Source organism: Ambystoma mexicanum, chromosome 3p (assembly GCF_040938575.1).
Source record: "Ambystoma mexicanum isolate Mex_15411 chromosome 3p, UKY_AmexF1_1, whole genome shotgun sequence".
In the NCBI taxonomy this organism is placed as follows: domain Eukaryota; kingdom Metazoa; phylum Chordata; class Amphibia; order Caudata; family Ambystomatidae; genus Ambystoma; species Ambystoma mexicanum.
The window spans coordinates 44,008,080-44,032,472 of record NC_090925.1 but is presented as its reverse complement, the minus strand read 5'-3'; positions in this window follow the sequence as shown (position 1 = coordinate 44,032,472).

Here is a 24,393-nt window from a genome sequence, read left to right as displayed (position 1 = left end):
GTACCTTCAAACCAGTGAAGTAACTGGTATCTACGCACCCCTGCATGCCAATGCAGGATGGAGAGCTCATCATTTAAAAACATAAGGTGAGGTTAGCAAGAGGGGATATCGGAGGTGATTAGTGGGGAGAACGAGAACAGTTGGGGGGGCCATCACTAAAGTCCACGGGTGGCTAAATACCTTTCTCCACTTGCAGGAGAATACTTCTACGAGGTCCAGCAGACAAGATTAGGCGGGCAAGTCCAGACTGTCATCTCTTCACTACCCATCACATTGGTGGAGACCGCAGCTGTCTGGGTCCGATCGACGCCCCTGTGGGAACCAGGTGAGCGTAACGGAACACGAAGATATCTACAAATCCCCACCCGGGCGTAATGGAGACCTCAGAAATCGACCAACTAGCCCAATTGTTAGGAGAATTTAGGGCAGAAATGCCAAGAAACTAATGCCCTCAGGAGAGAACTGATTGTGTCAAAGGAGCGCACTGATGATCTTGCCAGACAACTGCTGCAAAACCAAGCCGGGCAAACACCACTACCTGGACTTGGGGGGAATTCAACCCCCGTTTCATCGAGCAGCCCTGTTCAAGTGGTTCTACCAGGGAGCATTCCTTAAGCTCCACCCGAACGCTTTGCTGGGGACCCGAAAAGGTTTGCCGTGTTCATGAACCAATGCCGCTTGCACTTTTTATGCAGACCAGGAGCTTTTCCAAACGACCAAGCCAAAGTAGCCTTTGTACTGTCATACCTTAGTGGCAGCGCAGCGGATTGGTCAATTCCATTAGTCAACCAGGATGACCCTCTTCTTCAGGATTTTCAGGGTTTTCAATTGAGCATGGAAAGACTATTTGCCAGACATTCACAGGGACAGGCCCTGGATAACAAACTTCTATCCCTACGACAAGGAAACCAGGACCTGCTAACTTATATCACAACCTCCAATAGGTTGGTGGTGGAAACCGGATGGCCAGAAGTAAAGAGAATTACATTATTTCATCGTGGACTTCGGAGTGAACTCAAAGATGTTTTGGCCCAAGTTGTGAACCCACCTCAGGATTGCACAGAATATATAGACTCCAGCTAGACCACCGACTTCAGAATAGAAAAGCTGATCGAGCTAAGTTCGAGAATCGGGTATTGGCTAAACCCAATGTTACTCTCAAAGGAACAGATGCATCAGAACCAATGCAGATCGGGGGGTTAAGGGACCCTTAACTCAAAAAGAAAGAGAAAGGAGACGACAGATGCAGTTGTGTCTGTACTGTGGGGCCTCAGGACATTTTCTATGGGATTGCCCTATAAAACCATCCAAGAAAGTACTCGGAGTTGCTGATAGAAATCAAACAGAGCCTGATTCAGGAAACAACCTCGCCCGACAAGCGTAGAGGTCCGCTTGCCGAGCTTAAAGAAGGACACTCAGACGTCTCACCTAATCATACCAATGGTCCTTATTGATCCAAGGCAGCCTTCATGTATGCACGCAGTTAGGGCATACATTGATAGCTGGGCCGTAGGAAACTATGTGGACCACGAATTGGCTTCTAGGATGAATCTAACTCTCTGCAAAAAGACCACTTTGGATGTTATCACCACAGTCGATGGAACTGAAATTACCTCTGGGCCTGTAACTCATTCCACCACAGAGATTACACTGTTGGGTCAAGATGGGCATCGAGAGACTATTGTGTTTGAATTAATCAAAGCCCCGCAGTTCCAAATAATATTGTGGATACATTGGTTGGAAACACATAATCCTTGTATTGATTGGCGAGAGAAGAGAGTAACCTTCCCGGAGTGTGCACACACCTGTTACCCGGAAAAAACCTTGAACAAAAGCCTGGCCACAGTCGCTAATCCAGTCATGCAGTTACCTCAGGAATATCAAGAATTCCAGGATGTTTTCCAAAAAGAACAGGCAAACACCTTACCACCTCATACATCATACAATTGTCAAATCGACCTCATACCCGGTGCACAACCTCCATGCAGTAGGATCTACACCCTTACAGAACCCGAAAACCGTCACCTACGACAATACTTGGACCAATACCTTGCTAATGGCTTCATTCGTCCATCTAAGTCCCCCGCATCTTCATCTTTATTCTTCGTGCCCAAAAAAAAAGGAAGGTGACCTCAGAACGTGCATAGACTACCGCGCATTAAACCGGAACACAGTGAAGAACCGATATCCATTGCCTCTGATCCCCGAACTACTAGACCAAATAAAGGATGCTTGCATCTACACTAAATTAGATCTCCGAGGGGCATATCATCTGGTATGTGTAAAGAAGGGCAACGAATGGAAGACCACTTTTCGCACCAAGTATGGATTATTCGAATATCAGGTGATGCCCTTCGGGTTGTGCAATGCACCAGCAGCCTTCCAGTATTTTATGAATGATGTCCTTCGTGAACTCATTGACGTCTGTGTTGTCGTATACATAGACGATATTCTAGTGTACTCCTCCTCAGAATCAGACCATGTTAAGCACGTTCGTGCAGTCCTTGAGAAACTACGCCAGCACAAGTTATATGCAAAATTGGAAAAATGTGTTTTTCATGCTACAGAAGTTGAATTCCTTTGATTTATCCTGACTCCAAAAGGAGTCTGAATGGACTCTCGAAAGGTGGACGCAATTCTCAAGTGGCCATCACCCAGTTCAGTTAAAGGGGTGCAAAGCATGCATAGATTTGCTGATTTCTACCGCAGATTTATTCCTGACTTCTCATATGTTGTACACCCCATCACAGCACTTTTGCGAAAAAACAAACGCTTCTTGTGGACCGGAGAGGCTGAAAAATCCTTCCAAGAACTGAAATTGAAATTCACGACGGCACCTGTCTTAAAGCATGCACGCCCCGAGCTCCCATACATAGTTGAAACTGATGCATCCAGTTTAGCCATGGGGGCTGTCCTGTCCCAGAAGGATCCGGAAACCGGTCAACTTCATCCAGTAACATTTTGGTCCAGAAAATTCTCGGCCCCCGAATTAAACTATGCGGTTACTGATAAAGAGTTGTTAGCCATCAAATCCGCCTTCAAGGCTTGGCAGCATTATCTTCTCGGTGCCAGGCATACCATTACTGTAATCACTGATCACAGGAACTTGCAGTATTTAAAAACAGCCAAGGCCCAATCATCGCGTCAACTTTGATGGGCCTTATTCCTTTGCCGAATTCAATTTCGTGATCACTTATCGACCAGGTTGTAAAAATGGTAAGGCAGACGCTTTATCCCGAATTGGGATGGAAAAAGCATATTCGAACCCGTAACCGGTGCCTATAATTTCTGAACAAAGAATTCTTGGGATAACTACTCTACAGACCTTAGAAGATATTAATTTAAAGATCCAACAACTTTTCGATTCAGCAGCCCTGCAGGACTGGGCTAAAAAGGGCCCGGATTATTCAGTTTTCAATGACCTACCTTACTATCAAGGGCGTCTATTTCTACCACACAAGGAACTACAAGAACAAGTCATCTCCAATTACCATGAAGCTCTGATGGAAGGGCACCCAGGTATTGGAAAAACTGAAGCTAAAATTAAAAGACAATTCTGGTGGCCCACCTGGCTAAAAGATGTAAAGTCAATTGTACTGTCTTGTGGCATCTGCGCCCAGAACAAAAGTCAAAAGAAGAAACCAGCTGGTCTTTTACAACCTTTAGATATTCCACCCACACCATGGCACACTTTGTCTTTAGACTTTATTACAGATCTACCGCCATGTAATGGATTCAACACCATTCTAGTTATTGTGGATCTTTTTTCCAAGATGGCCCACTTTATTCCTTTAAAAGGATTACCTTCTGCTTCAATCTTGGCCAAGGAAATCTCGAAAATATTGTTTGAATACATGGATTTCCTTCCGTATGACCGAGGTATTCAGTTCATTTCGCAATTTTGTCAGAAATGTTGTCAATTGGCACAAACCGACCTAAGGTTATCAACCAGTCACCACCCCCAAACCGATGGTCAGACGGAGAGAACCAACCAGACTCTTGAACAATACCTACGTTGTATGCTCCACCAAACCGAAAGTAATTGGAAGGACATTTTATGGATTTCTGAATACGCATACAATAACCCTGTACATTCAGGAACCGGACAAAGCCCCTTTTATACCATATATGGACATCATCCTCGAACCTCAGAACTCGATTCACCCCAGCATTTAAAAATGCCGGCAGTAACTCATCTACATTCTACTATTACACAAGCTTTTAAAGAGGCAACAAAACATTTGAAACAAGCAAAAGAAAAATACAAGAAAAATGCTGATCAACTTAGAAGTGAGACCCAACCATATTGAATCGGAGACCAAGTTTGGCTGGCTACAAGACATATACCTCTGAAAGGAACTCAGACTTTTAATCCTAGATATTTGGGACCTCACACCATTAAGGCCATTATCAACCCGGTGGTCGTCAAATTAGAAATACCCTCTAATATGCGGATTCATCCTGTATTTCATGTTTCACTTCTAAAACCAGTTCAACCCGGGACAAGATTAACCAAACCACCTGACCCCATCCTAATAGATGGAGAACCTGAATTCGAGGTAAAAAACATCCTGGACTCTAAAATGGTTAAATCAAGACTTTTTTATTTAATCGACTGGAAGGGTTACGGACCACAAGAAAGGTCATGGGAACCTAGTGACCATGTTCATGCTCCTCGATCGGTGAAAAAATTCCAACTGGACTTCCCAGACAAGCCAGGGCCAAGGGGAAGAACAACTTTAGGAGGGGCCTTGGGGGGGAGTGCTGTCATGATGCCTACCCCCGGCATCCGGATCGAGTCCATCATTAAAACCCCAGCAGTTCCGGCTGGGGGCTGTTTGGATTCAGTCCTGCCACCTTAGGCACCAGGCTCATCATAGAAATCAGGTCTGGCGCCATATGCAGACCATGCTGCAAATGAGTCCAAGCCAACGTGAGGCCTGGATGGGACTATTTTATTACAGGGACTATTTTTTACTCGGGTGTGGTTCTGGGGAACTTCTTACCTGGGACTACTTTGCAGGCTATTTAAACCACGGCCGAACAGCAGCTCATGCTTCGTGTTATTCTGCATACAGCAGCGTAACGCTCACCATGTCTGCAAGTCAGCATCCAGTCTTCTGCCAGGCCCGCCTCGAATCCGGAGCTCCTAGACAAAAGGAAAAGAAAGGATAAGAGGTTAGATCACGGACATTATTTGATTCCTTACCTGATTACGGACCCAGCACATCTCCGAGCCTGGAAAGGACATTATTTCAGCACGCATCGCTTCGCCAGCAGCAGCGCCGCGTTATAGTCACCAGTCCACCGCATCTTTCAACTCAGCGCTGCCTCCATCATTTTCTTCGTCGAAACCCAGCACCTGGGGGGAAAGCAAAAGGAAGTCCAGCAGACAAGATTAGGCGGGCCAGTCCAGACTGTCATCTCTTCACTACGCATCATGTTGGTGGAGACCGCAGCTGTCCGGGTCCGATCGACGCCCCTGTGGGAACCAGGTGAGCGTAACAGGGGGCTGCCTGCAGGGTGGGGTGATGGGTGATGGGGGTTCTGGGGGTCCCATGTGGAGGGGGCTGCTTGCAGGGTACAGTGATGGGGCTGGTGGTCCCATGTGAAGGGGCTGCCTGCAGGGTGGGGCGACAGGGCTGGGGGGCCCATGTGGAGGGGGCTGCCTGCAAGGTGGGTGATGGGGGCTAGTGGGTCACATGTGGAGGGGGCTGCATGCATGGTGGTGTGATGGGGGCTCGGGGGGTCCCATGTGGAGGGGGCTGCCTGCAGGGTGTGGCAATGGGTGATGGGGGCTGGGGGGTCCAATGTGGAGGAGGCTGCCTGCAGGGTACGGTGATGGGGGCTGGGGGCTCCAATGTGGAGGGGGCTGCCTGCAGGGTAGGGTGATGGGGGCTGGGGGTTTTATGTGGAGGGGCTGCCTTCAGGATGGGGTGATGGAGGCTGGGGGGGTCACATGTGGAGGGGGCTGCTTGCAGAGTGCGGTGATGGGGGCTGGGGGCTCCAATTGGGAGGGGGCTGCCTGCAGGGTAGGGTGATGGGGGCTGGGGGTCCCATGTGGAGGGGCTGCCTGCAAGGTGGGATGATGGGGGCTGGGGTTCCCATGTGGAGGAGGCTGCCTGCAGGGTGTGGTAATGAGAGCTGGAGGGTCCCCTTTTGGAGGGGACTGCCTGCAGGGTGGGGTGATGGGGCTGGTGTGTCACATATGGAGGAGGCTGCCTGCAGGGTGGGGTGATGGGGGCTGGGGGATCCCATGTGGAGTGGGCTGCCTGCAGGGTGGGGTGATGGGGGCTGGGGGCTCCCATGTGGAAGGGGCTGCCTGCAGGGTGGGGGATGATGGTAGGGGGTCACATGTGGAGGGGGCTGCCTGCAGGCTGGGGTGATGGGTGATGGGGGCTCTGGGGGTGCCATGTGGAGGGGACTGCCTGCAGGGTGGGGTGATGGGGGCTGGGGTTCCCATGTGGAGGGGGCTGCCTGCAGGGTGTGGTGACAGGTAATGGGGCTGGGGGTCCATTGTGGAGGGGACTGCCTGCATGGTGGGGTGATGGGGGCTGGTGTGTCGTGTGGGGATGGGGCTGCCTGCAGGGTGGGGTGATTGGGGTCCCATGTGGAGGGGGCTATCTGCAGAGTGTGGTGATAGGTGATGGCGAATGGAGGGTCCCATGTGGAGGGGACAGCCTGCAGGGTGGGGTGATGAGGGTCCCATGTGGGGGGGCTGCTTGCAGGGTGGGGTGATGAGTGATGGGGGCTGGGGGGTCCCATGTGGAGGGGGCTGCCTGCATGGTGGGGTGATGGGGCGGGGTGATGGGGGCTGTGGGGTCACATGTGGAGGGGGTTGCCTGCAGGGTGGGGGGAATGGGGTTGGGGGTCACATGTGGAGGGGGCTGCCTGCAGGGTGGGGTGATGGGTGATGGGGTTCTGGGGGTCCCATGTGGAGGGGGCCGCCTGCAGGATGAGTTGACGGGTGATGGTGCTGGGGGTCCCATGTAGGGTGGCTGCCTCCTGGGTAGGGTGATGGGGGCTGGGGGGTCCCATGTGGAGGGGGCTGCATATAGGGTGCAGTGATGGGGTCTGCGGTGTCTTATGTGGAGGGGGCTGCCTGCAGAGTACAGTGATGGGGCCCCATGTGGAGGGAGCTGCCTGTAGGGGGGGCGACGGGGCTGGGGGGGCTGAGGGGGCCCATGTGGAGGGGGCTGTCTCCTTGTTGGGGTGATGGGGGCTGGGGGGTCCCATGAAGAGGGGACTGCCTGCAGGGTGGGGTGATGGGGGCTAGTGGGTCACATGTGGAGGGGGATGCCTGCAGGGTGGGGTGATGGGGGCTGGGGGATCCCATGTGGAGTGGGCTGCCTGCAGGGTAGGGTGATGGGGGCTGGGGGCTTCCATGTGGAGGGGGCTGCCTGCAGGGTGGGGGATGATGGTAGGGGGTCACATGTGGAGGGGGCTGCCTGCAGGGTGGGGTGATGGGTGATGGGGGCTCCGGGGGTCCCATGTGGAGGGGGCTGCCTGCAGGGTGGGGTGATGTGGGCGGGGGGTCCCATGTGGAGGGGGCTGCCTGCAGGGTGGGGTGCATGGGGCTGGTGCGTCACATGCGGATGGGGCTGCCTGCAGGGTGGGGAGATGAGGGCTGGGGGCTCCCATGTGGAGGGGGCTGCCTGCAGGGTGGGGGATGATGGTAGGGGGTCACATGTGGAGGGGGCTGCCTGCAGGGTGGGGTGATGGGTGATGGGGGCTCCGGGGGTCCCATGTGGAGGGGGCTGCCTGCAGGGTGGGGTGATGTAGGCGGGGGGTCCCATGTGGAGGGGGCTGCCTGCAGGGTGGGGTGCATGGGGCTGGTGCGTCACATGTGGATGAGGCTGCCTGCAGGGTGGGTGATGGGGGCTGGGGTCCCATGTGGATGAGGCTGCCTGCAGGGTGGGTGATGGGGGCTGGGGGTCCCATGTGGAGGGGGCTGCCTCCTGGGTAGGGTGATGGGGGCTGGGGGGTCCCATGTGGAGGGGGCTGCCTATAGGGTGCAGTGATGGGGTCTGCGGTGTCTTATGTGGAGGGGGCTGCCTGCAGAGTACAGTGATGGGGCCCCATGTGGAGGGAGCTGCCTGCAGGGGGGGGCGACGGGGCTGGGGGGGCTGAGGGGGCCCATGTGGAGGGGGCTGTCTCCTTGTTGGGGTGATGGGGCCTGGGGGGTCCCATGAAGAGGGGACTGCCTGCAGGGTGGGGTGATGGGGGCTAGTGGGTCACATGTGGAGGGGGATGCCTGCAGGGTGGGGTGATGGGGGCTGGGGGATCCCATGTGGAGTGGGCTGCCTGCAGGGTAGGGTGATGGGGGCTGGGGGCTTCCATGTGGAGGGGGCTGCCTGCAGGGTGGGGGATGGTGGTAGGGGGTCACATGTGGAGGTGGCTGCCTGCAGGGTGGGGTGATGGGTGATGGGGGCTCCGGGGGTCCCATGTGGAGGGGGCTGCCTGCAGGGTGGGGTGACAGGTGATCAGGCTGGGGGTTCCCATGTTGAGGGGGCTTCCTGCAGGGTGGGGTGATGTGGGCGGGGGAGTCCCATGTGGAGGGGGCTGCCTGCAGAGTGGGGTGCATGGGGCTGGTGCGTCACATGTGGATGGGGCTGCCTGCAGGGTGGGTGATGGGGGCTGGGGTCCCATGTGGAGGGGGCTGCCTGCAGGGTGGGGTGTTTGGGGTCCCATGTGGAGGGGGCTATCTGCAGGGTGTGGTGATAGGTGATGGTGACTGGTGGGTCCCATGTGGAGGGGACTGCCTGCAGGGTTGGGTGATGAGGGTCCCATGTGGGGGGGCTGCCTGCAGGGTGGGGTGATGAGTGATGGGGGCTGGGGGTCCCATGTGGAGGGGGCTGCCTGCAGGGTGGGGTGATGGGGTTCTGGGGGTCCCATGTGGAGGGGGCCGCCTGCAGGGTGAGGTGATGGGGCTGGGGGGTTCAATGTGGAGGGGACTGCCTCCTGGGTAGGGTGATGGGGGCTGGGGGGTCCCATGTGGAGGGGGCTGCCTGTAGGGTGCAGTGATGGGGTCTGCAGTGTATTATGTTTAGGGGGCTGCCTGCAGGGTACAGTGATGGGGCCCCATGTGGAGGGAGCTGCCTGCAGGGTGGGGTGATGGGGCTGGGGGGCTGGGGGGGCTCATGTGGAGGGGGTTGTCTGCTTGTTGGGGTGATGGGGGCTGGGGGTCCCATGAAGAGGGGACTGCCTGCAGGGTGGGGTGATGGGGGCTAGTGGGTCACATGTGGAGGGGGATGCCTGCAGTGTGGGGTGATGGGGGCTGGGGGATCCCATGTGGAGGGGGCTGCCTGCAGGGTGGGGGGTGATGGTAGGGGGTCACATGTGGAGGGGGCTGCCTGCAGGGTGGGGTGATGGGTGATGGGGGCTCCGGGGGTCCCATGTGGAGGGGGCTGCCTGCAGGGTGGGGTGATGTGGGCGGGGGGGTCCCATGTGGAGGGGGCTGCCTGCAGGGTGGGGTGCATGGGGCTGGTGCGTCACATGTGGATGGGGCTGCCTGCAGGGTGGGGAGATGAGGGCTGGGGGCTCCCATGTGGAGGGGGCTGCCTGCAGGGTGGGGGATGATGGTAGGGGGTCACATGTGGAGGGGGCTGCCTGCAGGGTGGGGTGATGGGTGATGGGGGCTCCGGGGGTCCCATGTGGAGGGGGCTGCCTGCAGGGTGGGGTGATGTAGGTGGGGGGTCCCATGTGGAGGGGGCTGCCTGCAGGGTGGGGTGCATGGGGCTGGTGCGTCACATGTGGATGAGGCTGCCTGCAGGGTGGGTGATGGGGGCTGGGGTCCCATGTGGAGTGGGCTGCCTGCAGGGTGTTGTGAGAGGTAATGGGGCTGGGGGGTCCCATATGGAGGGAACAGCCTGCATGGTGGGGTGATGGGGGCTGGTGTATGTGGATGGGGCTGCCTACACTGTACAGTGATGGGGGCTGGGATCCCATGTGGATGGGGCTGCCTGCAGGGTGGGGTGATGGGGTCCCATGTGGAGGGGGCTACCTGCAGGGTGTGGTGACAGGTGATGGGGGCTGGGGGGTCCCATGTGGAGGGGCTGCCTGCAAGGTGGGATGATGGGGGCTGGGGTTCCCATGTGGAGGAGGCTGCCTGCAGGGTGTGGTAATGAGAGCTGGAGGGTCCCCTTTTGGAGGGGACTGCCTGCAGGGTGGGGTGATGGGGCTGGTGTGTCACATATGGAGGAGGCTGCCTGCAGGGTGGGGTGATGGGGGCTGGGGGATCCCATGTGGAGTGGGCTGCCTGCAGGGTGGGGTGATGGGGGCTGGGGGCTCCCATGTGGAAGGGGCTGCCTGCAGGGTGGGGGATGATGGTAGGGGGTCACATGTGGAGGGGGCTGCCTGCAGGGTGGGGTGATGGGTGATGGGGGCTCTGGGGGTGCCATGTGGAGGGGACTGCCTGCAGGGTGGGGTGATGGGGGCTGGGGTTCCCATGTGGAGGGGGCTGCCTGCAGGGTGTGGTGACAGGTAATGGGGCTGGGGGTCCATTGTGGAGGGGACTGCCTGCATGGTGGGGTGATGGGGGCTGGTGTGTCGTGTGGGGATGGGGCTGCCTGCAGGGTGGGGTGATTGGGGTCCCATGTGGAGGGGGCTATCTGCAGAGTGTGGTGATAGGTGATGGCGAATGGAGGGTCCCATGTGGAGGGGACAGCCTGCAGGGTGGGGTGATGAGGGTCCCATGTGGGGGGGCTGCTTGCAGGGTGGGGTGATGAGTGATGGGGGCTGGGGGGTCCCATGTGGAGGGGGCTGCCTGCATGGTGGGGTGATGGGGCGGGGTGATGGGGGCTGTGGGGTCACATGTGGAGGGGGTTGCCTGCAGGGTGGGGGGAATGGGGTTGGGGGTCACATGTGGAGGGGGCTGCCTGCAGGGTGGGGTGATGGGTGATGGGGTTCTGGGGGTCCCATGTGGAGGGGGCCGCCTGCAGGATGAGTTGACGGGTGATGGTGCTGGGGGTCCCATGTAGGGTGGCTGCCTCCTGGGTAGGGTGATGGGGGCTGGGGGGTCCCATGTGGAGGGGGCTGCCTATAGGGTGCAGTGATGGGGTCTGCGGTGTCTTATGTGGAGGGGGCTGCCTGCAGAGTACAGTGATGGGGCCCCATGTGGAGGGAGCTGCCTGTAGGGGGGGCGACGGGGCTGGGGGGGCTGAGGGGGCCCATGTGGAGGGGACTGCCTGCAGGGTGGGGTGATGGGGGCTGGGGTTCCCATGTGGAGGGGGCTGCCTGCAGGGTGTGGTGACAGGTAATGGGGCTGGGGGTCCATTGTGGAGGGGACTGCCTGCATGGTGGGGTGATGGGGGCTGGTGTGTCGTGTGGGGATGGGGCTGCCTGCAGGGTGGGGTGATTGGGGTCCCATGTGGAGGGGGCTATCTGCAGAGTGTGGTGATAGGTGATGGCGAATGGAGGGTCCCATGTGGAGGGGACAGCCTGCAGGGTGGGGTGATGAGGGTCCCATGTGGGGGGGCTGCTTGCAGGGTGGGGTGATGAGTGATGGGGGCTGGGGGGTCCCATGTGGAGGGGGCTGCCTGCATGGTGGGGTGATGGGGCGGGGTGATGGGGGCTGTGGGGTCACATGTGGAGGGGGTTGCCTGCAGGGTGGGGGGAATGGGGTTGGGGGTCACATGTGGAGGGGGCTGCCTGCAGGGTGGGGTGATGGGTGATGGGGTTCTGGGGGTCCCATGTGGAGGGGGCCGCCTGCAGGATGAGTTGACGGGTGATGGTGCTGGGGGTCCCATGTAGGGTGGCTGCCTCCTGGGTAGGGTGATGGGGGCTGGGGGGTCCCATGTGGAGGGGGCTGCCTATAGGGTGCAGTGATGGGGTCTGCGGTGTCTTATGTGGAGGGGGCTGCCTGCAGAGTACAGTGATGGGGCCCCATGTGGAGGGAGCTGCCTGTAGGGGGGGCGACGGGGCTGGGGGGGCTGAGGGGGCCCATGTGGAGGGGGCTGTCTCCTTGTTGGGGTGATGGGGGCTGGGGGGTCCCATGAAGAGGGGACTGCCTGCAGGGTGGGGTGATGGGGGCTAGTGGGTCACATGTGGAGGGGGATGCCTGCAGGGTGGGGTGATGGGGGCTGGGGGATCCCATGTGGAGTGGGCTGCCTGCAGGGTAGGGTGATGGGGGCTGGGGGCTTCCATGTGGAGGGGGCTGCCTGCAGGGTGGGGGATGATGGTAGGGGGTCACATGTGGAGGGGGCTGCCTGCAGGGTGGGGTGATGGGTGATGGGGGCTCCGGGGGTCCCATGTGGAGGGGGCTGCCTGCAGGGTGGGGTGATGTGGTCGGGGGGTCCCATGTGGAGGGGGCTGCCTGCAGGGTGGGGTGCATGGGGCTGGTGCATCACATGCGGATGGGGCTGCCTGCAGGGTGGGGAGATGAGGGCTGGGGGCTCCCATGTGGAGGGGGCTGCCTGCAGGGTGGGGGATGATGGTAGGGGGTCACATGTGGAGGGGGCTGCCTGCAGGGTGGGGTGATGGGTGATGGGGGCTCCGGGGGTCCCATGTGGAGGGGGCTGCCTGCAGGGTGGGGTGATGTAGGCGGGGGGTCCCATGTGGAGGGGGCTGCCTGCAGGGTGGGGTGCATGGGGCTGGTGCGTCACATGTGGATGAGGCTGCCTGCAGGGTGGGTGATGGGGGCTGGGGTCCCATGTGGATGAGGCTGCCTGCAGGGTGGGTGATGGGGGCTGGGGGTCCCATGTGGAGGGGGCTGCCTCCTGGGTAGGGTGATGGGGGCTGGGGGGTCCCATGTGGAGGGGGCTGCCTATAGGGTGCAGTGATGGGGTCTGCGGTGTCTTATGTGGAGGGGGCTGCCTGCAGAGTACAGTGATGGGGCCCCATGTGGAGGGAGCTGCCTGCAGGGGGGGGCGACGGGGCTGGGGGGGCTGAGGGGGCCCATGTGGAGGGGGCTGTCTCCTTGTTGGGGTGATGGGGCCTGGGGGGTCCCATGAAGAGGGGACTGCCTGCAGGGTGGGGTGATGGGGGCTAGTGGGTCACATGTGGAGGGGGATGCCTGCAGGGTGGGGTGATGGGGGCTGGGGGATCCCATGTGGAGTGGGCTGCCTGCAGGGTAGGGTGATGGGGGCTGGGGGCTTCCATGTGGAGGGGGCTGCCTGCAGGGTGGGGGATGGTGGTAGGGAGTCACATGTGGAGGTGGCTGCCTGCAGGGTGGGGTGATGGGTGATGGGGGCTCCGGGGGTCCCATGTGGAGGGGGCTGCCTGCAGGGTGGGGTGACAGGTGATCAGGCTGGGGGTTCCCATGTTGAGGGGGCTTCCTGCAGGGTGGGGTGATGTGGGCGGGGGAGTCCCATGTGGAGGGGGCTGCCTGCAGAGTGGGGTGCATGGGGCTGGTGCGTCACATGTGGATGGGGCTGCCTGCAGGGTGGGTGATGGGGGCTGGGGTCCCATGTGGAGGGGGCTGCCTGCAGGGTGGGGTGTTTGGGGTCCCATGTGGAGGGGGCTATCTGCAGGGTGTGGTGATAGGTGATGGTGACTGGTGGGTCCCATGTGGAGGGGACTGCCTGCAGGGTTGGGTGATGAGGGTCCCATGTGGGGGGGCTGCCTGCAGGGTGGGGTGATGAGTGATGGGGGCTGGGGGTCCCATGTGGAGGGGGCTGCCTGCAGGGTGGGGTGATGGGGTTCTGGGGGTCCCATGTGGAGGGGGCCGCCTGCAGGGTGAGGTGATGGGGCTGGGGGGTTCAATGTGGAGGGGACTGCCTCCTGGGTAGGGTGATGGGGGCTGGGGGGTCCCATGTGGAGGGGGCTGCCTGTAGGGTGCAGTGATGGGGTCTGCAGTGTATTATGTTTAGGGGGCTGCCTGCAGGGTACAGTGATGGGGCCCCATGTGGAGGGAGCTGCCTGCAGGGTGGGGTGATGGGGCTGGGGGGCTGGGGGGGCTCATGTGGAGGGGGTTGTCTGCTTGTTGGGGTGATGGGGGCTGGGGGTCCCATGAAGAGGGGACTGCCTGCAGGGTGGGGTGATGGGGGCTAGTGGGTCACATGTGGAGGGGGATGCCTGCAGTGTGGGGTGATGGGGGCTGGGGGATCCCATGTGGAGGGGGCTGCCTGCAGGGTGGGGGGTGATGGTAGGGGGTCACATGTGGAGGGGGCTGCCTGCAGGGTGGGGTGATGGGTGATGGGGGCTCCGGGGGTCCCATGTGGAGGGGGCTGCCTGCAGGGTGGGGTGATGTGGGCGGGGGGGTCCCATGTGGAGGGGGCTGCCTGCAGGGTGGGGTGCATGGGGCTGGTGCGTCACATGTGGATGGGGCTGCCTGCAGGGTGGGGAGATGAGGGCTGGGGGCTCCCATGTGGAGGGGGCTGCCTGCAGGGTGGGGGATGATGGTAGGGGGTCACATGTGGAGGGGGCTGCCTGCAGGGTGGGGTGATGGGTGATGGGGGCTCCGGGGGTCCCATGTGGAGGGGGCTGCCTGCAGGGTGGGGTGATGTAGGTGGGGGGTCCCATGTGGAGGGGGCTGCCTGCAGGGTGGGGTGCATGGGGCTGGTGCGTCACATGTGGATGAGGCTGCCTGCAGGGTGGGTGATGGGGGCTGGGGTCCCATGTGGAGGGGGCTGCCTGCAGGGTGTTGTGAGAGGTAATGGGGCTGGGGGGTCCCATGTGGAGGGAACAGCCTGCATGGTGGGGTGATGGGGGCTGGTGTATGTGGATGGGGCTGCCTACACTGTACAGTGATGGGGGCTGGGATCCCATGTGGATGGGGCTGCCTGCAGGGTGGGGTGATGGGGTCCCATGTGGAGGGGGCTACCTGCAGGGTGTGGTGACAGGTGATGGCGGCTGGGGGGTCACATGTGGAGGGGACTGCCTGCAGGGTGGGGTGATGAGGATCCCATGTGGAGGGGGCTGCCTGCAGGGTGGGGTGATGGGGGCCGTGGGGTCACATGTGGAGGGGGCTGCCTGCAGGTTGGGGGATTGGGGTTGGGGGTCACATGTGGAGGGGGCTGCTTGCAGTGTGGGGTAATGGGTGATTGGGGTTCTGGAGGTCCCATGTGGAGGGGGCTGCCTGCAGGGTGAGGTGACGGGTGATGGGGCTGGGGGTGCCTGTAGGGTGGGATGATGTGGGCTGGGGTTCCCATGTGGAGGGGGCTGGCTACAGGGTAGGGTGATGGGGGCTGGAGGCGTCCCATGTGGACGGGGCTGCCTGCAGGGTGCAGTGATGGGGTCTGTGGTGTCTTATGTGGAGGGGGCTGCCTGCAGGGTACAGTGATGGGGGCCCCATATGGAGGGGGCTGCCTTCAGGGTGGGGCGATGGGGTTAGGGGGCCCATGTGGAGGGGGATGCCTGCAGGGTGGGGTGATTGGGTTTGGGGGGTCCCATGTAGAGTGGGCTGCCTGCAGGGTGGGGTGATGGGGCCTGGGGGCTCCCATGTGTAGGGGTCTGCCTGCAGGGTGAGGGATGGGGGTTGGAGTCACATGTGGAGGGGGCTGCCTGCAGGGTGGGGTGATGGGTGATGGGGCTTCGGGGTCCCATGTGGAGGGGGATGCCTGCAGCGTAGGGTGATGGGGGTTGGAGGTCCCATGTAGAGTGGGCTGCCTGCACAGTGGGGTGATGGGGGCTGGGGGCTCCCATGTGTAGGGGGCTGCCTGCAGGGTGAGGGATGGGGGTTGGGGTCCCATGTAGAGTGGGCTGCCTGCAGGGTGGGGTGATGGGGGCTCCCATGTGTAGGGGGCTGCCTGCAGGGTGAGGGATGGGGCTTGGGGGTCACATGTGGAGGGGGCTGCCTGCAGGGTGGGGTGATGGGTGATGGGGGCTGGGGGTCCCATGTGGAGGGGGCTGCCTGCAGGGTGCAGTGATGCGGGCTGAGCTCTCCCATGTGGAGAGGGCTGCCTGCAGGGTGGGGTAATGGGGCTGAGGGGTCCCATGTGGAGGGGACTGCCTGCATGGTGGGGTGATGGGGGCTGGTGTGTCGTATGTGGATGGGGCTGACTACACTGTACAGTGATGGGGGCTGGGGTCCCATGTGGATGAGGCTGCCTGCAGGGTGGGATGATTCTGGTCCCATGTGGAGGGGGCTATCTGCAGGGTGTGGTGATAGGTGATGGCGACTGGGGGGGTCCTATGTGGAGGGGACTGCTGCAGGGTGGGGTGATGAGGGTCCCATGTGGGGGCTGCCTGCAGGGTGGGGTGATGAGTGATGGGGGCTGGGGGCTGGGGGGTTCCATGTGGAGGGGCTGGCTACAGGGTAGGGTGATGGGGGTTGGTGGGGTCCCATGTGGAGGGGGCTGTCTGTAGGGTGCAGTGATGGGGTCTGCTGTGTCTTATGTGGAGGGGGCTGCCTGCAGGGTACAGTGATTTGGGCCCCATGTGGAAGGGGCTGCCTTCAAGGTGGGGTGACATGGCTAGGGGGCCCATGTGGAGGGGTCTGCCTGCAGGGTGGGGTGATGGGTGGTGGGGGGTTCCATGTGGAGGGAGCTTCTTTCAGGGTGGGGAGATGGGGATGGTGTGTCACATGTGGATGGGGCTGCCTTCAGGTTGGGCTGATGGGGGCTGCGGTCCCATGTGGAGGGGGCTGCCTGCAGGGTGTGGTGACAAATAATGGGGGCTAGGGGTCTCATGTGGAGGGGACTGCCTGCATGGTAGGGTGATGGGGGCTGGTGCATCAAATGTGGATGGGGCTGCCTGCAGGGTGGGGTGATGGGGGCTGGGGGTCCCATGTGGAGGGGGCTGCCTGCAGGGTGTGGTGACAGGTAATGGGGCTGGAGGGTCCCATGTGGAGGGGACTGCCTGCATGGTGGGGTGATGGGGGCTGGTGTGTCGTATGTGTATGGGGCTGCCTACACTGTACAGTGATGGGGCTGGGGTCCAATGTGGATGGGGCTGCCTGCAGGGTGGGGTGATTGGGGTCCCATGTGGAGGGGGCTATCTGCAGGGTGTGGTGATAGGTGATGGCGACTGGGGGGTCCCATGTGGAGGGGACTGGCTGCAGGGTGGGGTGATGAGGGTCCCATGTGGATGGGGCTACCTGCAGGGTGGGGTGATGGGGGCTTTGGGGTCACATGTGGAGGGGGCTGCCTGCAGGGTGGGGGGATTGGGGTTGGGGGTCACATGTGGAGGGGGCTGCCTGCAGGGTGGGGTGATGGGTGATGGGGGTTCTGGGGGTCCCATGAGGAGGGGGCCGCCTGCAGGGTGAGGTGACGGGTGATGGGGCTGGGGGGTCCCATGTGGAGGGGCTGCCTGTAGGGTGGGGTGATGTGGGCTAGTGGGTCACATGTGGAGGGGGATGCCTGCAGGGTGGGGTGATGGGGGTTGTGGGCTCAGGGGGTCCCATGTGGAGGGGGCTGCCTGCAGGGTACAGTGATGGGGCCCCATGTGGAGGGAGATGCCTGCAGGGTGGGGCGACAGGGCTGGGGGGGCCCATGTGGAGGGGGCTGCCTGCTTGTTGGGGTGATGGGGGCTGGGGGATCCCATGAAGAGGGGACTGTCTGCTGGGAGGGGTGATGGGGGCTAGTGGGTCACATGTGGAGGGGGATGCCTGCAGGGTGGGGTGATGGGGGCTGGGGGATCCCATGTGGAGTGGGCTGCCTGCAGGGTGGGGTGATGGGAGCGGGGGCTCCCATGTGGAAGGGGCTGCCTGCAGGGTGGGGGATGGTGGTAGTGGGTCACATGTGGAGGGGGCTGCCTGCAGGGTGGGGTGATGGGTGAGGGGGGCTCAGGGGGTCCCATGTGGAGGGGGCTGCCTGCAGGGTAGGATGACAGGTGATCGGGCTGGGGGTTCCCATGTTGAGGGGGCTTCCTGCAGGGTGGGGTGATGTGGGCTGGGGGGTCCCATGTGGAGGGGGCTGCCTGCAGGGTGGGGTGCATGGGGCTGGTGCGACACATGTGGGTGGGGCTGCCTGCAGGGTGGGTGATGGGGGCTGGGGTCCCATGTGGAGTGGGCTGCCTGCAGGGTGTTGTGAGAGGTAATGGGGCTAGGGGTCCCATGTGGAGGGAACTGCATGCATGGTGGGGTGATGGGGGCTGGTGTGTTGTATGTGGATGGGGCTGCCTACACTGTACAGTGATGTGGGCTGGGATCCCATGTGGATGGGGCTGCCTGCTGGGTGGGGTGATGGGGTCCCATGTGGAGGGGGCTACCTGCAGGGTATGGTGACAGGTGATGGCAGCTGGGGGGTCCCATGTGGAGGGGACTGGCTGCAGTGTGGGCTGATGAGGGTCCCATGTGGAGGGGGCTGCCTGCAGGGTGGGGTCATGGGGGCCGTGGGGTCACATGTGGAGGGGGCTGCCTGCAGGGTGGGGGTATTGGGGTTGGGGGTCACATGTGGAGGGGGCTGCCTGCAGGGTGGGATCATGGGTGATGGGGGTTCTGGGGGTCCCATGTAGAGGGGGCTGCCTGCAGGATGAGGTGACGGGTGATGGGGCTGTGGGGTCCCATGTGGAGGGGACTGCATGCAGGGTGGGGTGATGAGGGTCTCATGTGGAGGGGGCTGCCTGCAGGGTGGGGTGATGAGTGATGGGTCCTGGGGGGTCCCATGTGGCGGTGGCTTCCTGCAGGGTGGGGTGATGTGGGCTGGGGGGTCTAATGTGGAGAGAGCTGCCTGCAGGGTGGGGTGATGGGGGCTGGGGAATCCCATGTGGAGGGGGCTGCCTGCAGGGTGCAGTGATGGGGCCTGGGGTGTCACATGTGGAGGGGGAAACAGAGAACAATGGAGTCTCCTCGCTGTGTGGTGTGGTAGAACACTGATTTTGTCTGTGATATGCTGACCACGGAATCATGACAGGTTACCACTGAAGTCATTATTTGTCTGTGTCAGGCCATCCGAGATCTGTTCCTTTTGATTTGGAAGACATTGCAAGGGTGATTGCACGTCTTAAATCATCCAGAGCAAATGGCCCTGATGGGCTTGCGAACGCTTTGGTTAAACGCAAACCGATAAAGTGGGATATGTTGTTATTTACATTGTTTACTTCTATATGGGAAAGTGGTAGAATTCCTGCGAGTTGGAGAACATCTATTACAATTACAATTCATAAAAAAGGAATACGCTTCCAGCCTTCTAGTTATAGACTACTAGCCATGTCTGAGACTTGCTGTAAGATATTTAGAACATTGTTAGTAAAGATCATTAATGTATGGATTGAGGAGGGTAACATCATCCCATATCAGCAAACTGACTTAAGGTCGGGTTATAGTACCTCTCAGTGCCCAGATAGTAGTCTATATTTGTGTTTTATAGACTACAGTGGGGCCTTCGCCTGAGTCAACCACGAAAGACTTTGCCAGAAGCTCCAGGGATGGCGTATGTGCTCTTTGGTATTGCCCTTTGTTGGAGCAATGTACTCTGATACCTCGGTCTCCGTTTATGTGGACGTGAGTGGACCCCTCGCTGCCCCTGTGTACACAAGCAAGTGTCTAAAGCAAGGTTGTGTAATTTCTCCAGTCTTGTACAATTTATATGTGGCTGATATGAATCTTAGTCTGACTGATATTAATAGTTTCCCCCAATAAATTGGTGGAGTGGGAATTAAATGGCTATCCTATGCAGATTATACCATTATCATAGACAAGATGCCTATCAGTTTTGTGATAAACCTGAGGGTATTCCCCCAAGTAGTTCCCGGGAATCCCTTATTCAGGTGGCCAGGAACGAACTGGCCCTTTCTTATCCAAACCCTAGAGACAGACAAGCAGAAAAAGAATAGCGCAGTTGCAGCATTATACCGGGCGAGAAGGCAAAGAGGATGAAGTAGGCTGCTCCAGATCTTCCCCCCTTCATCCCAATGAATCTCCCTTAGCCAAAACCAACAAACCCTCCGTCTATAGAAAACCCTTTAAGAACCCAAATTCCAGTGCCATAGGAAACAACCTCTCTCAGAATCACTGTTTTTCTGCTACCTCCCCCAATACTCCTGGTCAATCTTTTTCATGTCCCACTGTTTGTTCTCTCCCGAAACCCCAGTATACTGCATTGACAACACACTACCATTCCCACAATCCCTCTTGTTCAGCTCACCAGAGAAACTCTGGTCATTTTCGTTCATTTCACAAACCCTTCTAATCCCATCCCTCTGATTGTCATATTCCGAACACCCAGTCGAATATGACCGATAACCACAGATCCCACAAACCCTACGAATACCATCCTTCTGAGATCACTACAAGCCCATCGACTACAAAGGTTACAATCCCATACAACACATTTTCCCCATCCTACCCCGTAGGACACTCAGAAACTCTAACCCCCTCTTTTTCAAATGTACACTGTGATAAAAACCAGACTAATTTTAAAACTGTTTACCTGACATGTCCCGACCTAAGGCTCAGGCAGAGTCAGTCAATTAACCCAAATCACACACAACTGACGGCCCTTTCCTTTCCATACAGGGATAAAAGGTGAAGCACGACAACACACTACGAACAAGGCAGAGTGCACGACGTGAGAGCTAATTTAGCTTGGCAGTTCAAGAGAAGGCGAAAGACGGTGCGAGTAAGGAGGATACCAAGGGGAGAAGTGACCTTGCCCTTATCGACAGAGACCCGTGACGCCTCAAGAGAAGGAATTGTAAGACCGTGAACAATAGCCAGCATCTGTTGCAGCAGAAGTCAACGGTACCCGGACCCCTCCTCCGCTGACGGCCAAGCCAGGTAGAGACGCATGCCCCAATGTTACTGGCCTTGACTCTATAAAACAAGAAAGCAAAGCAATTCATCACAGCCGGTGAGTCAAAGGGAGAGCCGATAAAGAAACCAAACAGTGTTCAACGTAAGTAGCAAGTGGCTAATTGAACTTTGAATAAACAAAGAACTGATTGCTTACTGAAAACGTGAAAGCTAGCATAACAGAATCAAAACCATGTGGGTGTTCACTTAAGAAATGCTATGTGATTAACCAGCGATTGAACTACAGTAACCAGAAGGCCTTGGGACAAAGGCGAGAAGAGAGGTCAAAGTGGTCATTCATGGGTGGTATCAAATCCTCCTTACAGCCGAAAGTCTTTGACTGGCAGATGTTTGGGAAACAAAAGGGGAACGAATCCTGCATGGTAAAAAGAGTGCACAAACGGTGCGTTGTGAAGGTTGACAGGAGTGAACCCGGTGGAGGGATGCTAACGAGAAGGGGCAAAGTCTAAAAGACCCATTGTGAAACTGTTTCATAAAGGTTGGCAAGAGTGAACCCAGCAGAGGGATGATAACGGAAAGGGGCGAAGCCTAAAGTCCCTATGGACAGAATGTTGACAGGAGTGAACCCTATCGAGGGATATCCACAGTTAACTGTTCTGCAAAAGGTGGCCAGAGTGAACCCGGCAGAGGGAGGCCAACAAACAGGGATGAATCTTGTGCTGCTGTTTAAAAAGATATTAATATTAGTGAAAATAAGAAGTATTACAAGACACGGAGAAGTGAACTGTCCCACTTGTCATTTGGGGTCCGAGCCCGGCCGAGGGAGATCCAGAGGTGAAAAGTCATCACCCAAAGTTCATTGAAAGGAACTGTTCAATTGAGCCATTGTGAACCCGAAGGCGGGAGGCTGACGAGTGAAAAGGGGACTGAGCCATAAGGAGGGAGATCCTGGGTGGAAAGTCACCCCCCAAAGTTTGTTGAGAAAGGACCTTTGTGTTTGGGGTTTGCGCCTGGAAGAGGGGGAGCAAGGGGTGAAGTCGTCACCCAAAGCTATACATGAATCAGAACTTTGTGTTTGTTTGTCAAAATTGTCAGGCCCTCGAAGGCAAGAGACTTTCTATTACGAAGATACGTACCCATTGAAGAACCTGATAGCTGGAATTGAACTGTCGGCTCGTGCTGGGAAATCCATCTATTCTTCTGCTTGACAATATGTTATCAGGCAGAATGCTGAATAGATGGAATGTTATTTGACGATTCATTGCAAAGAGAGGTGACCACTCACTTGAAGGGTTTCTGGAAATCTATAAGTACAGTATCACCCCGAGTGCCCTCGATGCTTCGGAGAGTCTTGATGAGAGCTATGTTTAATGGCTTGACAAACCTGAAGGGATAATATGGAGACCAGAACTTCAACTCCCCCATGCGGCCCCAGTTTAATTGATTAGGTGCAAACTGTGGATTGTCTCTTTATCAACTCTGAGGAAGACTTGTGTTAAGCTATATAATAACATAATGGGAACAACTGAACGTGAAACCCTTTTGGTATTATTGCCAATGCCACTCACTTGGGACACAAGAATTGTTTGATGGGAACGTTGGAGTTGACTGTGAATTTGTTCCTTCAGTCCATTGGTCTGGAAGCTCCTGTGTATGACGCAGACCCTTGTTCTAACTCTAAATTGAAAAAGAAAGCTGCTGAATGGGATATGATAAATTCATTGGATTATCTAAGTACAAAAAAAGATATGTGTTTTATACCAGGCAAAGTTGTAACATAGGAAAACCATGTGACTACTTATTGAAGTATGGGAACTATGATTTTAAAAGATTTATGATGTTTTAACATTTTACATTGTAAAGAGTATGCAGGGGGTTGGAAGTCTAAACCGTATGAACTTAGGAAATGTCACTTCTATGAGCAGGAGGTAGAAACAGTGAGGCATTTACTCACTCAGTGCCCTAAACGTAGCAGCTACTACTATAGGGGCTACAGTGACTTGGTGAGTTATATGATTGTTTCAGATCAATTTGGGGATGCCATATATGCGGCACATTCTTTGATATATATTGGCACAGCCTATTTTATATGGAAGAATATTTCAATTAGTGATATGTGATATGATAATGTCATAATTTGTATGTTTTACTTGAATGTTGGTAAATTGTATTGTAATGATGATTGTGATCTGATGTATTAATGAATAATGTATTTATTTATTAATAATATACTTATAGCTGCATGGCTTTGTATCTACACACAACATGATAAAACATTACATGGGCATCATTTTCTTTTTTGCTGCGTTAATTTTCTTATCATGGCCTTTTTGTAGAAGTATGTTTCTGTTAGATTTTTCTAAAGCGGATATATAGGTTCTATTTGCTCCTACACATGATTGGATATTTTGCATCAACGTCGTAAAATTATTCAACATCATTTCATCTGTATTCTCTCCAGTAGTGCCTTCAGCTATAAAGCGAGGTACTAACTCAATTACTGCTCTATTTGCTAGCTCTAGATTCTGTGGATGCCACTGAATTCGGTTTCGTTGTTCATTTAAATATAGGTCTCCATTGCGATCATGGTCCACCATTTCATTTGTCATGTTGGGAAATACCAAAATCGAGCAAAGTGGGAGGTGATCACTTTCCGCTCACCCTACAATGCCCATATCTTTGATGTATTCTAACCCACTTATATTAGAAAAGACATAATCGAGGGTAGCTGCTGATTTGCCCTCAATTCTAGTATAGGCAGAGCTATTATCACTTGTTGTAAAGCCATTCAATGTTATCATCTCATGGGCAGCTAACAATTTATACCAAGCTAGACCTTGTCTATTGGTTCTAGTTCTACTGACCTCCGAAGATGAAATACGTTTTGTACAGTTGTCATTTAGAGGCAAGGCTCCAATCCTAGCATTGAAGTCACCCATCAGCCATATGGGGTAACGAAGTTTAAACAATTTTAATGTGTACCCTACTGCCTTCATGTTCTCTTTTGTCTCTACCATGTTCGGGGGATCATAGATGTTCAACAGTATAATTACTATATTTTGGTGTGTGATCTTTGCTATTCGGACATTCTGGTTCGACTGGGGGAGTTTCTGGACATTCCAAAGCGATTGCACTGTCACTAAAAGACCTCCTTTTGGCCGACCCTTTGGGCCTTGGGTTGCTGGTTGATGAACTGTGTAGCGACCATCAAACAGGACTTCAGCTGTAAGCCATGTTTCTTGTAATTCCACAAACGCCAATCCCTCTAGATATGCTATCAAACCTTCCTCTTCAAACAGGTGTGAGTGCACTCTAGTATTCTATGAATACATTATTGCGGGTTTAACATGCCATTGCCTTTCAGCAGAAAAATTGACTGTGTAGGCCATTGGCAACCACTGCCAATACCCATCTGGTGCCACGCCTTTACCTTCTTCTGCTCCTTTCAATGTATCCTCGGCCACCTCTTTGGTAGTTAATCTCCCCTTAGTGTCCTCACTAATCGGTAGATTCCTTACTTTTTTAACCTGGACACCCTGTTTAGACTGTCTCTGTCAGTCTCAGGATGTGGAGTAGTTGGCCAACTTTTTATTAGTGGAATATGTACTATAGTAGCAGTATACCCCAAACACAGAACTTCTACCTCAAAATCCATTATATAGTTTAGGGTTGACTCTGACTCAAAGCAAATATTTGATATGTAGTGATTTGTAATTTCAGTTTGGTGTACCAATCTAATATCGTTTGAAGTCACTACTCTTAGTGGAATGATAGACTGCAGTATACATATTACTGCTGATCTGTTAAGAGGGAGTTGAATG